The sequence below is a fragment of the Phoenix dactylifera genome, unplaced genomic scaffold (genome assembly GCF_009389715.1).
Source record: "Phoenix dactylifera cultivar Barhee BC4 unplaced genomic scaffold, palm_55x_up_171113_PBpolish2nd_filt_p 000182F, whole genome shotgun sequence".
Taxonomy (NCBI): Eukaryota; Viridiplantae; Streptophyta; class Magnoliopsida; order Arecales; family Arecaceae; genus Phoenix; species Phoenix dactylifera.
Window position 1 is genome coordinate 882,500 of NW_024067712.1, and position 7,094 is coordinate 889,593.

Below are 7,094 nucleotides of genomic sequence, written 5' to 3' on the forward strand. Positions count from 1 at the left end.
AGAAGAAGAGTCAAGAACAGGATAAATCAGACAAAAAGGAAGAACCCATAGAAACATACAAACCTAAGGTTCCCTTTCCCAGTAGACTTCAGGACTCCAAGAAACAATCTAACTTTGATGAAATCATGGAAGTCTTTAAAACTGTTCGGATAAATATACCTTTTCTCGATGCCATAAGACAAATTCCCTCCTATACAAAATTCTTGAAAGACCTCACCATGGTCAAAAGAAAAACCAGCATTCCTAGGCAAGCTGTTATGGCTGCACAAGCCTCATCTCTCATTCAACAACAGATTGCCCCGAAATTCAAAGATCCTGGTTGCCCCACCATTGAAATAAAAATAGGAGAGACGATCATCCAGAGAGCCCTATTAGATTTAGGAGCCAGTGTGAATCTACTTCCCTACTATGTGTACCAAAAGTTAGGTTTGGGGGAATTAAAGCCTACAAATATTACCCTTTCCTTAGCAGATAGGACAGTGAAGTACCCCAAGGGGATTGTAGAGGATGTAATAGTGAAAGTAAACGAGTTTTACTATCCTGTGGACTTCGTTATCCTTGAGACTGAACCTGCAATACATCCAGACAGTCACACACCTATAATTTTAGGTAGACCTTTCTTAGCCACAGCAAATGCTGTGATCAACTGTCGAAATGGGATGCTGAAGTTATCTTTTGGCAACATGAAAGTCGAGCTTAATGTCTTCAACATAAGTAAACAACCACCAGACGACAAAGAAATCAATGAAGTTGACATGATTGAAAGTCTGGTTCAGGAGACTTTCTTACAAACTTATAATAAGGACCCTTTAGAAGCTTACCTTGCCCATTCCGAGGAAGGGGTCAAGCATGCGCCCCTTAGTTCTGTTCCCTTTATGAGCATAGATCGTCATCAGCCGACTGTTCTTCATCAGACTCTTCCAAAACCATTCTTAGATAATGGTTGAAAAAAGGAGGATTTACATTTTGTCCGGCTGAAGACATAAAACTTAGCGCTCTTGGGAGGCAACCCAACATGTAAATATTATAAAAAAAATCAAAAATAATAATAATAATAATAATAAATAAAAAATTTGCTAACATGCAGGTTTGGAGTTTTTTTTTTTTTTTGGCCCCAATTGTCACTTTACCCACCTATATCAGGTAACTTCTCCTCTGTCCTATTATTGCTTTAAATTTTTTTTAACATTGAGGACAATGTTAGATTTAGGTTGGGGGGTGATGAGAATATTTTTGATTTTTCTACCTAAAATAAAAATAAAAAAAGATTTAAAATTGAAAATATTTTTGATTTTTTTTAAAAAAAAGATTTTTTTTAAAAAAAAAGAGAAGAGATTTCAAATTTTTAACTCAAGATCTAATCTTTTTGGCTGTACAAACTAGAAATTGCTTTGACAATAGCTTTGAGTTAAGGAATATGATAGCAGTTCTAGCTTGAGTTTTCGTTCCACCTATCTTCTGCTAACATGATACAAGATGATTTAGCACCAACACGTAAGCACATGAATAGTGGGGTATGTATACTTGCAACTAATATGAATACTTTTAATCTTCGGGATAATTTAAAGTTACATGTGTGATGAACACCCTAATCAAAAAAAAAAGAGATAAAATAAAATAAAATAATGAGTTTATTTTAAGTTTTCTCACTGAGTAACCGGGCCTCTTGCCTGGCAAGCAGCGAGTGTTCGCGTAAAAAGGTGAGGATGATTGAGATTAAACTCTGAGTGACTAATTTGGCCTTGAAGCCTAGTTAACTTGAGTTATTAAGCCTGTTAGGATGTCTCTACACCTAGTGCCCTGAGCCATCTGGATCGGGAGTCATTGGCCTAACACTCGCTATATGGGTTAGCTAGAAAGCTTAATAAGGCTAGATATTGCACAAGTCATTCTTCTTAGCATTTAGTCTAAAAAAAAAAGAGAATAAATAAATCCGGGGTGTTCATTACCATTTAACTCTAGAAAGTCTTGAAAAATGGAGTAATCATGTTGGAAGTAAGTAAAAGCCACTCATTTATACGATACTATCTTGCACCTCACTACATTCTTCACTTGTTAGTAGATAGATTGGGTGTAATGAAACTTGAGTTAGAGTCTGTTAAAATATGATAACAACAAGTCTCTATTGTCCTTGCAATTCTAGTTTCATACAGTAATACCTGTTCAAATTTCGAGTTAAAAATTGGAAATCCCTAACTGATGAAGTTTGTGGGTAACTTCACTGCAAACCCTCACGAGACAACACTCGTCCACTAGGGTAACCTAGGGGTTTAAAGGCTTGTTGCACATGCTAAGTGCAATCGTAATGCTCTACGAAAGTGAGTATTTATCTTAGTTCATGTATATATATAATAATTAATACTTTTGCACTCTCATTTCTGCAATAAATTGCTAGAGACTAGCAATAAGCTGGTTGGGGGGTGTGATGAGAGCACAAAAGTGCGACCTACATGTCACTAAAATTAGTGTTATTGCTAACCGATAATAATAAATTCGCTAGATTAATATTATATTTGGGTTTGACACAGATTATCATAAATTAGAGATAAAATGCACATTGAGTACAAATTTGACTTCAGAAGGATCCCTTCCTAGATCCAACCCGGTTGAAGATCGGGTCGGGTCCGAGTCAGGTTTAGGTCCGAATCGGGTCCATTTTATTTGTGCTTTTGGGAAAGAATTTTGGGCAAATCTAATTTAGCCATATCATAACTATGAGGTGCTGGGTGACCCATGACTTGAAAGACTTGCAATTGACCTCCAGTCAGAACAAATGACCCGTGATCTCATTTCCTTCTCCCACTGCAGCGTGATCCAAGCACAACGCCCAGCCATCCCGCCGTCCACGACACCTCCAACTCTTCCCGGATCCACGGCAGATCAGCTCCTCCTAGCATCCCACGAAGCTCACGCGCTCGTCCGAGTCCGCCTCCTCCGAGATTCCTCCCAGCGTTCCAGCACCCAACCACGATCAACATCCTTCCAGATCAACATCTCCCGCTTCCAATCCGGCACCCAAAGAAGGAAACCCATCACCTCTTCTTTCGGTGGAACACGTCCGCTACCAGCTCCCGTGATCCAGCCTCCACCGCGTCCGTGAATCAGCGCCCCTCATGCAGCTTCTTCCGCCCGTTTCAAAGATCTCCAGCTTCATCCCGTGCGGAAACGGGGAAAAAGAAAGGATCCCGCCCGAACGCCGCACACATCCCTCCACGGATCCTGCGCCCATCAAGCCATGATCGGCTCCTCCCGTAGATCCCGCAGCCATCCGTGAAGGAAATTCCATCGCGTCCAGCCAAAGATCCCAGCCTTCCGTGATCAAGCTCCAGCCGTCCGCCTCTTTCGCCTTCTCAATCTCCCACGCACAATCCCAGGCACCTGTTCCTCCTCCTCTTCACGCAGAAAGGGGATCCATCGCCGGGGTGGGAGCTATCTATAAAAGGAGAGGGAACCATCGGTAGGAGGGGGGAGTGGCCGGTGGGTCCAAATCGGGTGGTTGGCGAGCCCAAAGAAAGGAGAAAGAAGAAACAGAGCATTGCTCTGTTTCTCTTGGGAAGAAGAAAGAAATAAAAAATTTGTTATTTTATGTTGAGGGAGAAGCTTATTTGTTTTATATTTTTTTTTATGTTATTTGTAAAAGGGAAGAAACATTAGGTTTCTAATCTCCACTTTTATTTGTAATGAATTTTCTTTTTATCAAATCTATCATTTCTTTTTCATGCAATCCTTGTTCTAGGTTTAAGTTAATTTCTATTTTTTTATGCAATCTTTTAATTCTTCTTTGATGCAATATATTAAATTTTCTTTTATCCAATTTATGTTCTAGGATTTTGATCTTCTTAGCACTTGCTTTCATCCATTTGAATTTATGCCAAAATTTTTCTTTGAATAGTTAAACATTTCATGAATTTATAAATGCTCTTTGATTTCTAAGTACTTGTCTTTTTATTATTTTTAAATAAAGAAAATTCTCTGGTAAATTAGAGAATCTATCATCATCCCCGACATCATGTTTTTCTTTAGTTATTCAAAAATCGATTTTGAATCCGAGTGAACGTTCTAATTTTTAAGCAACTCCAATCGCCTCCCTGTGGATCGACCTCTTCCAACCACTATTCTTCGAGTAGGAAAGGTAAGAGTAGAATTTAAATTTAACTTTTGTTCGTCGGTTCTAACAACGATCTGTCTAGCATATTTTTAGGTAGACAGGAATCGGACGAACATTAAGTGTGATACTATGGACCTACTTTGTAGGGATTAAGTGTGGTACTACGAATTTATTTCACAAAGGTTAAATGTAGTACTCTAGTCTTGCCACAAGGATAATATGGTCATAGGCTATTGAGTTGAACAGAATATTTTCAAAATCGGATTTATGAATATGAGCATGAATATTTGAGCAATATTATAGTTTCTGAATATGATTTAAAATAAAACGTACTCGATCACAAGTATCCAACCTATGTGGGAATGATCATAGCCACGACTATGGGTTTGGGCAACCCAATCAACTCTTATGAAAATCAAAGTATCGGCACAAGGCTATAATAATGCAGATCTGCCTAAAGAACTAGTTGATCTATATTGTGTGCAGGATTGTTGGAATCTTAGTTCATAAGGACAAAGATCTGCAGATCTGCAGTGACTATCGAGTAACATATTTTTAGAGTAAAGCAATTAAGATTTATATTCCACCAGAATTCCTTTTCCCCCAAATATAACATAAGGAGAAAATTATTTGTGGCTCTTCTGGGATAGAGGCATTTGCGTGTGCAAACTATGAGGTAGTTGATACCAACTTACCAAGTCCATACTCTTCACAGCTCTATTTCCATCCAATGCAGAGATCACACAGAAAACCTAGCACTGAAATGATAGACATTGATCTTTTTTTCTTTTTTTGAAGCACGTGCACCAAACTGTTTTGGCCTTTATGATGAGACTTGTGATACTAGTTTAGAAATCAAGTTAATATCATGTTATTTAATTGCTTGAGAAGCTGAGAGTTGTGCCCTATTGGCTTGCTTGCTACAATAACAAATTAAAATGTCATTGAAGAACAAAGTTTGTGAAGTTTGCTCGCTCCATCTCCCGAGTCTCGTCTTAAGCTGATATTATCATATCCAACATGAACCAGATCTTTTTGTTTTCTTTTTTCCTTGCGTAGAGCTTTTAAATGTCTTACAACTTTCATGTGTTCAGATTTCTCTGTACAACCCCAATGTAGGATTTTGCTAATAATATTTTGATCCAACAGTGTCAGCATTGTGCAGCATTAATTGTTCTCCTTTATCGTCGATTCGATTTTCTTAAAATATTGCGTAAATCCTTCTAGAGTTTCATGGTTACAACCTTATTCTGTGTTTCTACCTTTACGAGCTCATTCCTGTTGATTGCCTCACCTTCATTTTCACCTCATACAACAATATGAAACCAGTATCTTTTGGTATATGTGATTCCTGCAACTTGAAAAGGCTAGAGGTTCTTCCCTGCACTTCAGAGCTTTCAAATTACATTCCTGGGAACCTTGACTCCATACTCTTAAAGAGACTAGCTAACTTAGTTCACTATCTTCTTATACTACATTATACTACATATCCTCACACTAATTGCTGGTCTTATGCGCTTGTAAGTTTATTTCACTTTACTTCCAATGTCCCATTATTTTCAATAAATGGATCTTTAACAATTATGAATTCAAACAGTTTGACTACAACTTAGTGATAAACCAACTAAGCCATGAACCATTTGGTGGACAGATATGAAATGGAGGTAAAGAGGGCATATCAACATGATGGAAGAAATCCTTACAACTCCAAACACCACTGTAAGAGAATTATTTGCATTAAAGAGGCTTTATGTGAACCGGAACAAGAGACTTTAAGTTCACATTTACAAGTTCAATTCAAAGGCACTTTTATTTTCACTCAGGAGGTAGTAGATCTAGGAAAAGTACCATCCAATGGCTAAGGTAGACCAACCTCTCCTCTTACTTTCTGATGACCAGTCTGTGAGAATTGTACTGGAAGTATGAACATATGGCCCCTCTCCAAGCTAGGTCTAAAAGTTATAATTTAGACCTATTCCAAGGTCTTGTAGCAGAGCACCCTAAAGGCAAAGTTGGTGCATTCAATTAGTTGTAAGTCAACTAAGAACAAAATCCAATAAATATTGGGAAGATATTGCACATGAAATTCTAAAAGGTTTCCAAACAATCAAACTATCATGATTTCATGTTATATGGAAAAACATATTAAGAACTCAGCTCTGGTGGGGCAGGTGGAGAGTGGTCTTGCCACCAACTTTTTAGATGATTTACCTGCAGATCTTCAGGTACTCATTTTCTCGATGAGAAAAAGACATTATCAGACCTTCAAACCTTGGTCGACCAGTTTGCAAATGCAATGGAATTCCTATTTCACTATAATGGATAACTGTTCGTATTCAACCCATCAATATTTTTATCGATAATTTGTATATATTTTTTTGAATTTATGCATTAAATCAATTAATTAGTCTACCTTAATTGTTCTACTATCTTTTTATTTATTTGGTTAGGCGCTCCATGGACTGGCAACAATGGGCTATTGGATAATGGAACCAAGAATTCCTTCTGACTATAAATAGCAGTGACCGGTATTCCCCACCATGGTCAAGCTACCAAGGTTGGATCATGCATGATCATGTAATCTATTGCAGCTAAATTATTGAAAGACTCCAGAATCTACTGTTGAAGTTCACATGAGGGCATTGAAATATTTCAACTCAGCTAATCACCTGTCGACACGACGCCCCGATCGATCTACGAATTCCAAGGAGGATTTGCCAGAATTGCACTCATCCAGAATTTAAAAACTAATAAAGCCATGCACAAACAGTTAGAAAGGGACATCAGGCATGCAAGCAGGCTTTGCACACAACACCAAGCACACACTTGATGCGAAGCAATTAAAAAAGAATTACAAGGGAAGTGATTTTTAATCAAGACATGCCATAACCCACATCAGCATGTACACTCTTTCTCATATGTGAGCTGGATTTTTTTTTTAATGAGCAAGCCCAACATATAAAATTTTTAATAATAAGGTTAATGA